Source organism: Rhinoderma darwinii, chromosome 2, assembly GCF_050947455.1.
Source record: "Rhinoderma darwinii isolate aRhiDar2 chromosome 2, aRhiDar2.hap1, whole genome shotgun sequence".
NCBI classification, from domain to species: Eukaryota; Metazoa; Chordata; class Amphibia; order Anura; family Rhinodermatidae; genus Rhinoderma; species Rhinoderma darwinii.
Window position 1 is genome coordinate 328374422 of NC_134688.1, and position 16656 is coordinate 328391077.

At 48.2% G+C, this 16656-nt stretch overlaps 1 protein-coding gene across 1 annotated transcript in view; it reads left to right on the plus strand.

Annotated features, from left to right (window-relative positions):
• Nucleotides 1-219: 219 nt before the first annotated feature.
• GPR61 (G protein-coupled receptor 61) overlaps nt 220-16656 on the plus strand; it is a 64565-nt gene continuing 48128 nt past the window's right edge. The window contains exon 1 of the mRNA XM_075853639.1: nt 220-348. The gene's annotated coding sequence lies outside the window, so the exon portion shown is untranslated. The remainder of the gene's footprint in view (nt 349-16656) is intronic.

Sequence of the window (16656 nt, forward strand, 5' to 3'; positions counted from 1 at the left end):
CTGCAATGATTTCTCTGCATTGCTGGTCCCTGCTGGGGTACAAAAGAGACCCGGTGGCAGCTTGACTGTCAGAGTCATAGCGTGGAGGGGGAACAAGAGGGTGTTGTAAGATTGGTGGATTCATCTATCAATAATTTTCCGAGACCCAGCTCCGCCCACTGTGCTGTCCACCCAATCAGCTCACTTCTTGCTGTTTGCCTCTTCCTTGTGATCTGTGCAAGGGAAAGGAATGGCTACAGTAAGAAGATCGTGTGCTGCTGCTCCTCCCCGGCAGTACGAGCCGCAGTGTCCACTGTTACAGAGCTCAGGAATCCTGACTACTGCTGCTCTCTGACCCCTACACCAGATGTAAGTAGCAACTATTAACCCCTTCACTGTGTGTCATGCTGAGCTGTCACACCTCAGGGCTGACCATCTATCTATCTGTCTGTCTATTCTATCTCCTGTATCTATCTATCTATCTATCTATCTATCTATCTATCTATCTATCTATCTATCTATCTATCTATCTATCTATCTATCTATCTATCTATCTATCTATCTATCTATCTATCTATCTAATCTATCTATCTCTCATATCCATCCATCTTTATCTACTTATCTCCATTTATCAATATCTATCTATTTATATCATATCTATTTTCTATCTATCTAGAAATAAATATATATATATATATATATATATATATATATATATATATATATATATATATATATATACATATATATAAATAAACACACACATACATACACTGGCGTAGCTATAGGGGTCGCAGTGGTCGCAATTGCGGTCGGGCCCCGAAGCCAGGGGGGCCCACAGCCCCCCGCACCACATCAATAAAAAGTTACTATAGTAACTCGGGCCGCGGGCCCCTGTTACTATAGTAACAGACTGTACTTACCTTCCTGGTTCCGGATCGCAGCGGAGGTCCTGACGTCACAGCGCTGTGCGCAGCGCATGACGTCACAGCGCTATGAGCCGCGCACAACATCGAAAAGGACAGGACTTCCGCCGCGGCTGAAGAGGAAGGTAAGATTAGTTGCCCTGACTGGCGGGGTCCGACTCCTGGGACCCGCCAATCAGCTGTTGTGAAGGGGCCGCAGCACACGTACGAGAGCTGCTCCCCTTCATTCCTGTCACTTGATTCCGGTCACACTGTGAATCCGTGTCGGCGATTCACAGTGTGAGCGAGTAGTGAAAAGAAGGGGAAGCAGCTCTCGTACGAGTGCTGCGGCCCCTTCACAACAGCTGATTGGCGGGTCCCGGGAGACTGACCCCGGACACATCATCTATTGATGGACTATCCTGAGGACAGGCGATCAATGTTTAGGGACTGCACAACCCCTTTAAGCCTACGATGTAGCAGGCTTAGGGGGCCCATGAGACAGGATCACAGATTATGTGATCCTGTCTGCTGGGTCCTGTATCTAAGACAATCACATGGTAGGCTTAGATACATGGCCCATGTGTGATCCTGTCTGTGGGACCCTGTATCTAAGCCTACCACACTGTAGGCTTAGATACAGGGCCCCGGCACACAGTAATCTTATACTGTATAACATTACTGTCTGCTGGACCCTGTATCTAAGCCTACCTTGTGGTAGGCTCAGATACAGGGTCCCACAGACAGTATCACACATGGGCCCTGTATCTAAGCCTAACACGTCTTACTAATCGGTTTTTTTGTGTGTTTTCTTACAGGTTCGGTCGTTGGACTACGTCGGATTCCAGGACTACTTCGATGACGGCTTTTTTTTTTATTATCAATAAAATGGTTAACGAGGGTTGTGTGTTTTTTTTTTATTTCAATAAAATATTTTTTCTATGTCTTTGTGTTTTTTTTTAAACTATATTACTACCGCCTTAGTAATGGCCGCCGGCTGATTGACAGCATCCATTGCTAAGGCGGGGCTTAGTGTTAGCCGGTGGAGAGGTGAACACTAACCCCCTTTATTACCCCGGTACCCACCGCCACCAGAGGTGCTGGGAAGAGCCGGGTACGATCCAGTACTTGACCATCTGTAGTGATGGTCGGCCACTGGGGTGGCCGCAGGCTGGTATTATCAGGAGGGGAAAGGCCAAAAACAGTGGCCCTTCCTACCCTGGTGATGCTAGGCTGCTGCTGCTTTATTGTATCTGGCTGGTTATGAAAAATGGGGGGGACCCCACGTCATTTAAAAAAAATATATAATAATTGGAAAGAACGATGTGGGGTCCCACCCAATTTTCATAACCAGCCAGATACAACACAGCAGCAGCAGGCAGCATTACCAGGGTGGGAAGGGCCACTGTTTTTGGCCTTCCCCAGCCTAATACTACCAGTCTGCGGCCACCCCGGTGCCTGCCCGTCACTACAGATGGACGGGTACTGGTTCGTACCCGGCTCTTCCCAGTACTCCTGGTGGCGGTGGGTAAAGGGGTAATAATGGGTGTTAGTGTAGCCTATGCACCGGCTAACATTAAGCCTCGCCTTAGTAATGGAGGCTGTCAATCAGCCAGCGGCCATTACTAAGGCGGTGATAATAAAGTTTAAAAAGATACAAGCACATAGAAAAAATATTTTATTGAAATAAAAAAACACAACCCTCATTAACCATTTTATTGAGAATAAAAAAAACACCGTCATTGAAGTCCTCGAATCCGAAGTCCAACAACCGAACCTGTAAAAAAACACAGACACACAAAAATAATCAGTAACACATAAAGAAGCAAAATTATTATTCTTACCTATCCTGGGTCTAGCGCTGGAGCCGCAATGTCAGCGAGCTGGGCCCTGTATCTAATCCTATCATGTGTGATACTGTCTGCTGGGCCCTGTATCTAATCCAATCATGTGTGATACTGTCTGCTGGGCCCTGTATCACATCGTATCTTGTGTGATACTGTCTGCTGGGCCCTATATCTAATCCGATCATGTGTGATACTGTCTGCTGAGCCACTGTATCTAATCCTATCATGTGTGATACTGCCTTCTGAGCCACTGTATCTAATCCTATCATGTGTGGTACTGTCTGCTGAGCCACTCTATCTAATCCTATCATGTGTGGTACTGTCTGCTGAGCCACTGTATCTAATCATATCATGTGTGATACTATCTGCTGGGCCACTGTATCTAATCCTATCATGTGTGATACTGTCTGCTGAGCCACTGTATCTAATCCTATCATGTGTGATACTGCCTTCTGAGCCACTGTATCTAATCCTATCATGTGTGATACTGTCTGCTGAGCCGCCGTATCTAATCCTATCCATAGTTTATAGGGTCGTAGTGCTATAGATATGCTGTGCTGTCTCCTATACACACACTTTTTTTTGGGCGGACACATATGTATTGGGGCTATTTCCCCTGACATTTTAAGCCCTGAGGGTATGTTCACACGGCAGCGTCCGTTACGGTTGAAATTACGGTGCTGTTTTCAGGAGAAAACAGCACCGTAATTTCAGCCGTAATGGCATGTGCAGGCATCTTTCGCTGCGTCCATTACGGACGTAATTGGAGCTGTTTCTCTATGGAGTCCATGGAAAACGGCTCCATTTACGTCTGAAGAAGTGACAGGCACTTCTTTGACGCGGGCGTCTTTTTTACGCGCCGCCTTTTGACAGCGGCGCGTAAAAAAAATGGCAGTCGGCACAAAACATCGTAAGACCCATTCAAGTCAATGGGCAGATGTTTGCCAACGCTTTTGAGCCGCATTTTCAGACGTAATTCAATGCGAAAACGCCCGAATTACGTCTGTAAATAGGGTGTGGGAACCCAGCCTTAGTGACGCCCCGGCTGCTAGTGCTGCATTGTTGTGTCACAAAGAAGACCCAGCGATGCAGCTGAAAGCTGCGGACCGTCGGCCATGAGGAGTTTGCGGGGGGGGGGGGGGGCCTAGTAAGAATTTTTGCATCGGGACCCATGAGCCTTTAGCTACGCCCCTGTCTGGACCTAAGGCTGGGTTCACACGAGCGTGGCGTTTTTGCGCACGCAAAAATGCAGCGTTTTGCGTGCGCAAAAGCCACTTAACAGCTCCGTGTGGCTGCAGCATATGATGCGCGGCTGCGTGCTTTTCGTGCAGCCGCCATCATAATGACACTCTGTTTGGATGTTCGTAAACAGAAAAGCACGTGGTGCTTTTCTGTTTTCATTCATCCTTTTGACAGCTGTTGCGCGAATCACTCAGTTCGCACGGAAGTGCTTCCGTGCAGCATGCGTTGTATTCATGCACCCATTGACTTCAATGGGTGCTTGATTCGCGCAAAACGCCCAATGAACAGACATGTCGTGAGTTTTTTTCAGCGGACTCATGCTGAGTAAAAATCACGCACATGTCCGCACGGCCCCATAGACTAATGTATGTCCGTGCAACGCGCGTGCAAATCACGCGCGTTGCACGGATGGAATTCCCGCTTGTCTGAATAAAGCATAACTGAATGTTTCATCATGTTTAGATTGTGCTGACGTCACTCTCTTCTCATTTACATTTGTACAACTACTCATCTTTGCATCTTGTAATTGGAGCTCATTTTGTTTGGATTTTGTGGTTTATCAATCTCCTTCCAAAGAATGAATACCATCCCTGTTGTAGTGGACCAAATATGATCAATTATTTTCAAAGAGAATGCCCATTGCAAATTAAATTGCTGAACTGATGATTTCTGAAGTATTCAGATTACATGGCATTGCAGATAATGTGGTTTCAAGAGAGTTTGAAACAATTTTGATTGGTTCTTAAAGAGGATCTGTCACTAGTTTATTAATTCTCTATCTCCTAACTAATCTATTAGACGCTGTCATGCTGATAACTACAGTGTATTTTTTTTCCATAAACGTTTATTATTTGCAAAGTTATGTGCATTTTTCGAAATATGCTAATTTGGCTATACTTGCCAAATGGGAGGTAACTCAATTATTTTCACTATGGGCGGTGTAATGTTTTCTGTATGACGTGTCCAATCTGCATCATACAGCTTCTCCCCCTTCCCAGCCCAGGAACAGAGCGTGATCATATAGTATACAGCTTCCATTCCCGACTGTATTTTAAACAGGTGATACCTTCAGTTGTTTCACTGCTAGAACTGCGATTCTGGTGCCACATGAAAGATTAGAATCTTTCATATGCCACCAGAACCACTGTTCTAGGTGGTCCCCTTCCCTCCAGCCTCAGTCTCTCATACTGTGTGTGAAGCAGCTTTATGCTGATAGGGCAGGCTGTGAGGTAGCTCCACCTCAGGAGAATCGCTGGTGTTGACACCCACTTGTCTAGTATAGCCTCATTTGCATATTTAGAAAAAAGGTCATAACTTTTAAAATAATAAACTTTGTGGGACACAATTTAGCATTATCAGTGTAACAGCGCCTATTAGATTAGATATTAGCGAGGAGATTGGGCATTACTAAACTAGTGACAGATACTCTTTAAATAGAAGTAAGCTTGTCATATGATATTTATCCCCAATTGAATGAGCAAACAAAGAACTAATAAAACTTTTAAAGTTTAGCTAAACGTATAACAAACTTCTGACATGTCATAGTGACATGTCAGAAGTTTGGATTGGTGGGGGTCCAAGCACGGGACCCCCACCAATAGTTAGAACGAAGCAGCTGAAGCACTCGTGTGAGCACTCAGCCGCTTTGTGTCTGTTAGGCTTTTCCGGAAATAAATGTATCGGAGTACGGGCTCATAGACATTCTATTGAGTCCGTACACGATACATTTATCGGCTTCAGCTGCTTCGTTCTAGCGATTGGTGGGGTCTCAGTGCTCGGACCCCCACCAATCCAAACTTCTGACATGTCACTATGACATGTCAAAAGTTTGTCAAACATTTATCTACACTTTATACAGTATCTTTGATGCTTTTTAAGTCATCTTCTGGATTAATCCACAGCTAAGTTTATGTATAATAATAACTCTGTTACCGTACTCATTGGAGAAGTGGATTCTTGAAACAGACATGTCAGTAGAGGTGGCAGCTACTCTATAAATCCAGTGACTCACAGGTGACATCTTCTCTGATTGTAGCCGTTCTCTTTCCTTTTTCTTCTCCATGCTGTCCAGACATCTAAGACAACTCTTCTGATTACAGAGTTTACTGCCTAGACATCTTTGGCCCCTTGAATCTGCAGCCATCCCCAAACCTCTCTAGCAACATAAATAAATTCAGACCACATACCAGACACCTTAAATTAATCAGACTCCAGACCCACTAAACTAATATAGACCCCAGATTAGACCCCTTAAATGAATTAGACCGCAGACCCCTTAAACTAATACGGATCCCAGATCAGATTCCTTAAAATAATCAGACCTTAGACCAGAGCCCCAGAACTAATACGACACCAGACCAGAACCCTAAGCTAAGCAGACCCCCTTAATTACTTACACTCCAGACCACAGAAAAAAAATATTCAGACACAGGTTCAAACACTTATATTCACTACTCCCGGCTCCTGACCCCAACTCCCGCTCCAAGCCCTTCAGCTGCAGGCACCGCTCGCCGTACACTACTCGCCGTACACTACTTCCTGATGACAACAGATTCTGAAGTGAAAGAGAAATCTGGAAGTGAGATAGGTAAGTATGATTGGAATCGGCCTATATAAAAAATGATGCTGTGGTCTTGGGTGGGGAGATTGCCACATCTGCCCTCCCCAAGTCCGCTTTGGGCCAGAAGTTCATAACAGGAAGTTGAAAAAGAAATGGCAGGCAACAAATCTGAAGGAGCAGGACAAAGGCAAAATTTAGAGGCAAGGCTAAGGTCAGGCTTCAAGTGAAGATCTATACAAAAACTAGCAATACAGAAAGTACTCCAGTGGATCCTTCTTCTTAAACCTTTATGTGCATAGAGCCGGCCGCTGTGAGTTGGAGACTAGCCCTGGATTGGGATAAGGTAAGTAACTAACTCTTAGTTAAACAACAGAGTGTTTCTTACTGTCAACATATCTTTCAGCAGTGACAACACAGTTTAATAAAAGTCTGTTAAAGGCTATGTACACCTTCACAACCGTCTTTTATTGCTCCTATACAACTGAAATTAAAAATGATGTAACTTTACAAATACTCCTGAATGAAAACATCCTACCTTTTTGGGTCTATAGCTCCTTTGCAGAGCTACAGTAGGTGTCTCCATGGTAACAAACTGGAAAAACACGCCTTGTGTATTCTGATCCTGCAGTCTTACTCAGGGGCGTAACTAGGCCCCATAGCAACGTTTTGACTGGGCCCCCCTCCACTGGGTATCACACAATCCCCCCCCCCTTAGAGATAGTGCCTCCCTATGGATTCCACCACACAGCGCCCCCCTATAGACAGCACCATACACAGCCCCCTGTAGATAACGTCTTACAGCCCCAATCCCACTTGTAGATAACGCCATACAGCCCCGCTGTAGATAACGCCATACAGCCCCCCTGTAGATAACGCCAGACAGACCCCCCCTGTAGATAACGCCATACAGACCCCCCTGTAGATAACGCCAGACAGACCCCCCCTGTAGATAACGCCATACAGCCTTCCTGTAGATAACGCCAGACAGACCCCCCCACCTATAGATAAAGCCATATAGACCCCCCTGTAGATAACCCCATACAGCCCCCCTGTAGATAACGCCATACAGCCCCCCTGTAGATAACGCCATACAGCCCCCCTGTAGATAACGCCATACAGCCCCCCTGTAGATAACGCCATACAGCCCACCTGTAGATAACGCCATACAGACCCCCCTGTAGATAATGCCATACAGACCCCCCCTGTAGATAACATCATACAGACCCCCTGTAGTTAACACCATACAGAACCCCCCCTGTAGCTAACGCCATACAAAACCCCCCTGTAGATAACGCCATACATTCCCCCCTGTAGATAACGCCATACAGAACCCCCCCTGTAGATAACGCCATACAGAACCCCCTGTAGATAATGCCATACAGACCCCCCTGTAGATAACACCATACGAACCCCCCTGTAGATAACGCCATACAGACCCCCTGTAGATAACGCCATACAGACCCCCCTTGTAGATGACGCCATACAGACCACCCCTGTAGATAACGTCATACAGACCCCCCTAAATAACGCCATACATACCCCCTGTAGATAACGCCATACAGACCCCCTGTAGATAACGCCATACAGACCCCCCTTGTAGATGACGCCATACAGACCACCCCTGTAGATAACGTCATACAGACCCCCCTAAATAACGCCATACATACCCCCGTAGATAACGTCATACAGACCCCCCTGTAGATAACGCCATACAGACCCCCCTCTAGATAACACCATACAGAACCCCCACTGTAGATAACGGCATACAGACCCCCCCTGTAGATAACTAAATACAGACCCCCCCTGTAGATAACATCATACAGACCCCCCTGTAGATAACGCCATACATACCCCCCCTTTAGATAACGCCATACAGACCCCCCTGTAGATAACGGCATACAGAACCCCCTGTAGATAACGCCATACAGACCCCCCCTGTAGATAACGCCATACAGAACCCCCCTGTAGAAAGCACCATACAGAACCCCCTGTAGATAACGCCATACAGACCCCGCTGTAGATAACACCATACAGACCCCCCTGTAGATAACGCCATACAGACCCCCCTGTAGATAACGCCTTACAGACCCCCCTGTAGATAACGCCATACAAACCCCCCCTGTAGGTAACGCCATATAGCCCCCCCAAAAAAAAACGGCCTATAGTTTGTCCTACAAAAGAGATGTATCCTCTATCCACAGGATAGGGCATACATGTGTGATCGCTGGCAGCCATAAGGAGAACGGGGGACCGAAAGTCCCCCCAACTTCTCCATGATAAACCTCGGACTTCCGGAGTCTGCGCAGTTCAATAAAAATGAAAGGTGCACTGGTCACGCATGCGCACAAGCGTGACCAGTGCACAATTCATTTCTATGGAGCTGCAGACAGACCCCGGAAGTCCGAGGTTTGTCATGGAGAACTTCGGGGGACTTTCGGTCCCCCGTTCTCCTTATGGCTGGGCGTCCCAGCGATCACACATGCATCCCACATCCTGTGGATAGGGGATGCATGTATTTTGTAGGAACAACCCCTTCAGTGGCGTCGCACTGTAGCAGCCATAGCGGCTGCTAGCGGAGCCTCCGGGCATGGGGGGCGCCGTGCCGGCGGGTGGCACAGGCCCCCTCATGCTGCGGACCCCGTAGCAGCCGCTACAGCTGCTATGGTGGTAGTTACACCACTGGTCATACTCCTTTCCACCTTTCTCCTACTTCTTGCTTATCTACAAAAGAAGTCTAAAGTACTACTACTACTACTACTGCTGCATAAGAAGTAGCTCTCCCTGGTGTCTCTGTGAAGCTCATGCTGTGAGAGAGGAGAGAGAACACTAGGAAGAGCCTGTCCACTCAGGAATCATGGAGAATGTGCTTTTACAGAAACAATGGTAAATGGTAAACTGTTGTTCAGGTTAGGCCCTGTTTACAGGTTCCGTAATTTGCTGGACAAAATAGCGCAGCATTCAGCGCTATTTTATCCCGTAAAATAACAATGGAACCCATTAAAGTGAAAGAGTTCCATCAGGTGCCATCAGATTCCGTCAAGCGCCGGATCCAGCGATTCCCGTATTCTTGTTCTGCTCCTTTGACGGAGCAGAACAACGGAGCCCTGAACACAGATGTGAACACAACCTTAATGGGAAGGTGTCATGATTTTTTTTTTATTATAGTGCTTTTAATATAATATTAACAAAAATTTTATTTAATTGTGTTCTCATTTTTAACTTTTTAATGTATTCTTACTTTTACTTCTCTATGGGGACTGCCATTTTTTTTTTCATCTCTGTATGTGTCGATTAACGAAACATACAGAGATGCTATACGGCACATACAACCCCATAGAGAATGCAAACGGGAGCCGTTCCATTCTCAGTTGCGTGCGCCGCTCCCACACAGACCAAAACCAAGCTCGTTCGTAGAGCGAAATCCGACTGTAAAGGATCTGCCAGGCACAACTTCTGTGTATACGCCCATAGGTAATCAGTCTGCACCTGAGTATATGTCTCTGAGACTGACTCCAGCTTCCACCACTCAGGCTGGCAGGCTTAGGAGCCTATCGCAGCCTGGCCAGACGGAGCTAGCTCCCGCCCTCTGTCTATTTATACCTGCCTTTCCTCTTACTCCTTTGCTTGTGATTCTTCTCGTGTGGTTTCCTGACCCAGCTACAGCTTCTAACTATTTGATCCTGCTCCATACTGACCCTGGCTTACTGACTACTCTCCAGCTCTGCGTTTGGTACCTCGTACACTCCTGGTTTGACTCGGCTCGTTCACCACTCTTGTTGCTCACGGTGTTGCCGTGGGCAACTGCCCCATTTCCCTTAGCTTTGTGTACCCTTGTCTGTTTGTCTCGTGCACTTACTGAGCGTAGGGACCGCCGCCCAGTTGTACCCCGTCGCCTAGGGCGGGTCGTTGCAAGTAGGCAGGGACAGAGTGGCGGGTAGATTAGGGCTCACTTGTCCGTTTCCCTACCCCCATCATTACATAATCACAAGCCCATATACCTAGTCTACCCTGGTCTCTGACTCTACTATGGACCCCCTTGAGACCCTGGCCCAGCAAATGCAGGGTCTCTCCCTACAGGTCCAGGCCCTGGCTCAGAGGGTCAACCAGCCTGATGCTACCATGGTAGTGCCCCTCACCTCTTGAACCCCACCTCAAGTTGCCTGACCGGTTCTCAGGGGACCGGAGGACTTTTCTCTCCTTTCGGGAGAGTTGTAGGCTCTACTTTCGCTTAAAGCCTCACTCCTCAGGTTCTGAGAGCCAGCGGGTGGGTATAATTATGTCCCGGCTCCAGGAAGGGCTCCAAGAGTGGGCCTTCTCCTTGGCTCCTGACGCCCCTGAACTTTCCTCCGTTGATCGTTTCTTTTCTGCTCTCGGACTCATTTATGACGAGACTGACAGGACTGCCTTTGCCGAGAGTCAGCTGGTGACCTTACGTCAGGGTAAGAGACCTGTTGAGGAGTATTGTTCTGACTTTAGGAAGTGGTGCAAAGCTTCTCGGTGGAATGACCCTGCCTTAAGGTGCCAGTTTAGGTTGGGTCTGTCGAACGCCCTGAAAGACTTGCTAGTTAGCTATCCCGCTTCTGACTCCCTAGACCAGGTTATGGCTTTAGCGGTACGACTTGACCGACGTCTCAGGGAACGACAACTTGAACGTTTTTGTGTTTTCCCCTCTGACTCCCCCATGATGCCTCCCGAGGTCCCGTTGCTTTGCTCTTCCACGGAAGACTCGGAGGTACCTATGCAACTCGGGGCCTCCGTGTCCCCCCGACAACGTAGAGAGTTCCGCAGGAAGAATGGTCTCTGCTTCTATTGTGGGGATGACCAGCATCAAGTGAGCACCTGTCCTAGGCGTAAGAATAAGCAGCCGGAAAACTTCCGCGCCTAAGTGATCATCGGGTAGGTCACTTGGGCGCACAGGTATTTCCCGTAAATATGAAACGTAATAAAATCTTTCTTCCCTTTCAGGTCTCTTTTGGTGGTAGGTCTGCTACCGGCAGTGCCTTCGTGGATTCAGGGTCTTCTGCTAATATCATGTCTGTGGAATTTGCTATGTCTCTAGCTATGCCTTTGATTGATTTGCCTAAACCTGTCCCGGTAGTGGGTATCGACTTCACTCCTCTTGCTAATGGTTATTTTACACAGCATACCCCTGTTTTTGAACTCCTTGTTGGCTCCATGCATTTGGAGCAGTGCTCTGTACTGTTGATGCAGGGATTATCGTCCGATTTGGTTTTAGGCCTTCCCTGATTGCAGTTGCATAATCCCACGTTTGACTGGAATACTGGGGAGCTTACCAAATGAGGTAATGAATGCTTGACGTCATGTTTTGCTGTTAATTCTATTTCTCCCCCTGAGCAGGTGAACACGCTACCTGAGTTTGTTCAGGACTTCGCTGATGTTTTCTCTAAGGAGGCCTCCGAAGTGTTACCTCCTCATAGAGAATACGATTGCGCTATCGAATTGGTACCAGGAGCTAAGCTCCCTAAGGGTAGGATATTTAATCTTTCTTGTCCCGAACGTGAAGCCATGAGAGAGTATATCCAGGAATGCCTGGCCAAGGGTTACATTCGCCCCTCTACTTCTCCGGTAGGTGCTGGCTTCTTCTTCGTAGGGAAGAAGGATGGTGGTCTTAGGCCATGCATTGACTACCGTAACTTGAATAAGGTCACTGTAAGGAACCAGTATCCCCTTCCTTTGATTCCTGATCTCTTTAATCAGGTTCAGAGGGCCCAATGGTTCTCTAAGTTTGATCTACGGGGGGCGTATAACCTTATCCGCATCAAAGAGGGGGATGAGAGGAAGACTGCGTTTAACATGCCCGAAGGTCATTTCGAATACCTCGTCATGCCCTTTGGGTTGTGTAATGCTCCTGCGGTCTTCCAGAATTTCATAAATGAGATTTTAAGAGATTACCTGGGGGTATTTCTTGTAGTGTACCTTGATGACATACTGGTGTTTTCCAAGGACTTGTCCTCCCACATTGAGCATGTCAGGAAGGTGCTCCAGGTCCTTCGGAAAAACAAACTGTTTGCGAAAACCGAAAAATGTGTGTTTGGGGTACAGGAGATACCATTTTTGGGTCATATCCTCACTCCTCATGAATTCCGCATGGACCCCGCCAAGGTCCAGGCTGTGGCGGAATGGGTCCAACCTGCCTCCCTGAAGGCGTTACAGTGTTTCTTGGGCTTCGCTAATTATTACAGGAGATTTATTGCTAACTTCTCGGTCATCGCTAAGCCTCTTACGGACCTCACTTGCAAAGGTGCTGATCTCCTCCACTGGCCTCCTGAGGCTATCCAGGCTTTTGAGGTCCTTAAGAAGTGCTTTATCTCGGTCCCGGTGCTGGTTCAGCCCAACCAAATGGAGCCATTTATCGTGGAAGTTGACGCATCCGAGGTGGGAGTGGGGGCTGTCTTGTCCCAGGGTACCAGCTCCCTGACCCATCTCCGTCCCTGTGCCTACTTCTCCAGGAAGTTTTCGCCCACTGAGAGTAACTATGATATTGGCAACCGCGAACTCTTAGCCATTAAATGGGCATTTGAAGAGTGGCCCCACTTCCTGGAGGGGGCTAGGCCCCAGGTAACGGTCCTTACCGACCACAAGAATCTGGTTTTCCTAGAATCTGCCTGGAGGCTAACCCGAGACAAGCTCGATGGGCGCTATTTTTTACCAGATTCAACTTTTTGGTTACCTATAGGGCTGGGTCTAAAAATATTAAGGCCGATGCACTGTCGCGTAGCTTCATGGCCAGCCCTCCTTCGGAGGAAGATCCTGCTTGTATTTTTCCTCCTGGTATAATCATTTCTTCTATTGATTCTGATTTAGTCTCTGAAATTGCGGCTGATCAAGGTTCAGCTCCCAGGAACCTTCCTGAGGACAAGCTGTTTGTTGCCCTGCAATTCTGGCTAAGGGTACTTAGGGAAAATCATGACTCCGCACTGTCTGGTCATCCAGGCGTCCTGGGTACCAAACACCTCATTGCCAGAAACTATTGGTGGCCTGGGTTGCCTAAAGACGTTAAGGCTTACGTCTCCGCTTGTGAGGTTTGTACTAGGTCCAAGACTCCCAGGTCCCGACCAGCGGGCTTACTATGTTCTTTGCCCATTCCCCAGAGACCTTGGACCCATATCTCCATGGATTTTATCACCGATTTGGCTCCATCTCAAGGCAAGTCGGTGGTGTGGGTTGTAGTAGACCGCTTCAGTAAGATGTGCTACTTTGTGCCCCTCAAGAAACTACCCAATGCCAAGACGTTAGCTACCTTGTTTGTCAAACACATCCTGCTTCTCCATGGGGTCCCTGTCAATATTGTTTCGGACAGAGGGGTACAATTAGTTTCATTGTTTTGGAGAGCCTTCTGTAAAAAGTTGGAGATTGATCTGTTCTTCTCCTGTGCCTTCCATCCTGAAACTAATGGCCAAACTGAGAGGACTAATCAATCTCTAGAACAATATTTAAGGTGTTTTATCTCTGACTGTCAATATGATTGGGTCTCATTCATTCCCCTCGCCGAATTTTCCTTTAATAACCGGGTCAGTAACTCGTCAGGGGTCTGCCCCTTTTTCTGTAATTTTGGGTTTAATCCACGGTTCTCCTCCTTTTCACCTGGTAGTTCCAACAATCCCGAGGTAGAGGTCGTTCATCAGGTACTGTGTACAGTCTGGGCCCAGGTTCAGAAGAACCTAGAGGCGTCCCAGAGCGTACAAAAAATCAGGCTGATAGAAGACGTTCTGCTAACCCCTTGTTTATGGTCGGGGATCTGGTGTGGTTATCGTCTAGGAACTTGCGCCTTAGGGTTCCGTCCAAGAAGTTTGCTCCCCGGTTTATTGGGCCGTATAAGGTCATTGAAGTCCTCAATCCTGTCTCCTTCCGACTGGAGCTGCCCCCATCTTTTCGAATACACGACGTGTTTCATGCCTCCCTCCTTAAACGTTGCTCCCCGTCCTTGGCTCCCTCGAGGAAACCTCCTGTTCCCGTTCTCACCCCTGAGGGGGTGGAATTCGAGGTGGCCAAGATTGTGGACAGCAAGATGGTCCAAGGCTCCCTCCAGTACCTGGTCCATTGGAGATGATACGGGCCTGAGGAGAGGACTTGGGTACCCGCCCGGGATGTTCACGCTGATGTATTGGTCAGGAAGTTCCACCTTCGTTTCCCCAATAAACCAGGTCCACTTAGAAAGGGTCCGGTGGCCCCTCATACTGTAAATGATCTGCCAGGCACAACTTCTGTGTATATGCCCATAGGTAATCAGTCTGCACCTGAGTCTATGTCTCTGGGACTGACTCCAGCTTCCACAACTCAGGCTGGCAGGCTTAGGAGTGGGAGAGCCTATCGCAGCCTGGCCAGACGGAGCTAGCTCCCGCCCTCTGTCTATTTATACCTGCCTTTCCTGTTCCTCCTTTGCTTGTGATTCTTCTCGTGTGGTTTCCTGGCCCACCTACAGCTTCTAACTATTTGATCCTGCTCCATACTGACCCTGGTTTACTGACTACTCTCCTGCTCTGCGTTTGGTACCTCGTACACTCCTGCTTTGACTCGGCTCGTTCACCACTCTTGTTGCTCACAGTGTTGCCGTGGGCAACTGCCCCATTTCCCTTAGCTTTGTGTACCCTTGTCTGTTTGTCTCGTGCACTTACTGAGCGTAGGGACCGCCGCTCAGTTGTACCTCGTCGCCTAGGGCGGGTCGTTGGAAGTAGGCAGGGACAGAGTGGCGGGTAGATTAGGGCTCACTTTTCCGCTTCCCTACCCCCATTATTACACCGACGCTATTTTCATGTGGACCAGACACTAAGATGACGACTTCCGGCCGCGGCTTCCGGCCATATGTTCAACGAAGCGAAGGCGCAAGGAAGAGGATCGTAGACCAGCGGAGGCGGCGGCAGGAGCAGGTAATTTATGTTCGTGTATGATGTGTGTATTATGTTCGTGTATGTTCGTGTGATACTGTCTGCTGAGCCCTGTATCTAATCCTCCTAGCACTGTGCAGTCGCTCAGAAAATGGCGGCACACAGTGTAGGAGGTTTGAAGACATTCAAACCCTTCCTTCTCCTGGCACTAGCCAAAAGAAGGGAGGGGAGATTGTGTGAGGACACTAGAGGAGAGTGTGTCCACCCCAAATTTGCAGCATAAATCAATGAGGTTGCTTTACCACAGTGACCATGCTGCAATTTTGGGAACTGCTCCCTCTAGTGGCCAGCACATGGAAATGTTAGAAATTAGAATCTAATTTATAATATTTCCTGACTTGTGAAAAAAAAAATAATTAAAACAATGTGTAATCACTTAAGGGGAACGTGTCGCAAATGAAACCTTTTTTTTAAGTGTTGTTACTTATTTCTATTATATTTTTTAATTTTTTTGCTGTATTTTTTTTTTTTTTCCGTATGGTGGAAAGTATTAAAAATTTTATAATAATTTGCGGGGCGTGGCCAGCTATGGGAGAGTGAAGTCGTGTTTTTTCCAGCTCCTCACCCAGCGATCATATAAGTGGCTAACATCGACTCCCAGTAATGGGAAAAGCATCTAAAAAATCTAAGGCAGCAGCCCTTTCCTGCCCCTCTTCACCCCAGCGCGATATTGGGGTCTATTTCGGGCGCCATCAGCAGATGCAGCTGAGGGCCTCATCGCGGTTTGAACCAGGCGACCAAGATGGCCGCTCGGAGTCTTCCTCAGCACCAGCTCGGTGTCCTGGGCCTCCGGAGACCGCACCGGACGACGTCCACTTACCCTCCATGGTGCAGCTGCAGGAGGTCGATGGATCCGGGTCTCCTCACCAGGTAACGGACAAGACTGGGGCCCGGCCGACCGCGCCTGCTGCTTCCCAAGATGGCCGCCGCCGGGACTCTGTGTCTTCTGGAAACGGGCCCGCTCAGGAGAGCACGGCCCTTCTTTCACTCCCGCCAGTTGGGAGAGCTCGGGATCCGAGGGAAACGGACCCCCGACCGGGACTTGAGGTCTCTGGGGCCTCCTCTGCGGCCGCCGCCGCGCTCCCGCAGTCAGATCACGTGGTCCTGCAAGATGGCCGCCGGCGTTCTCGGGCTGACCAGCAGAAGTCGGGGAAGTTCTCTTCATGGCCTGCAGGCCCTGTGCCTCCTAGACAGGATGAGGGGCTGGACCTGGAGTC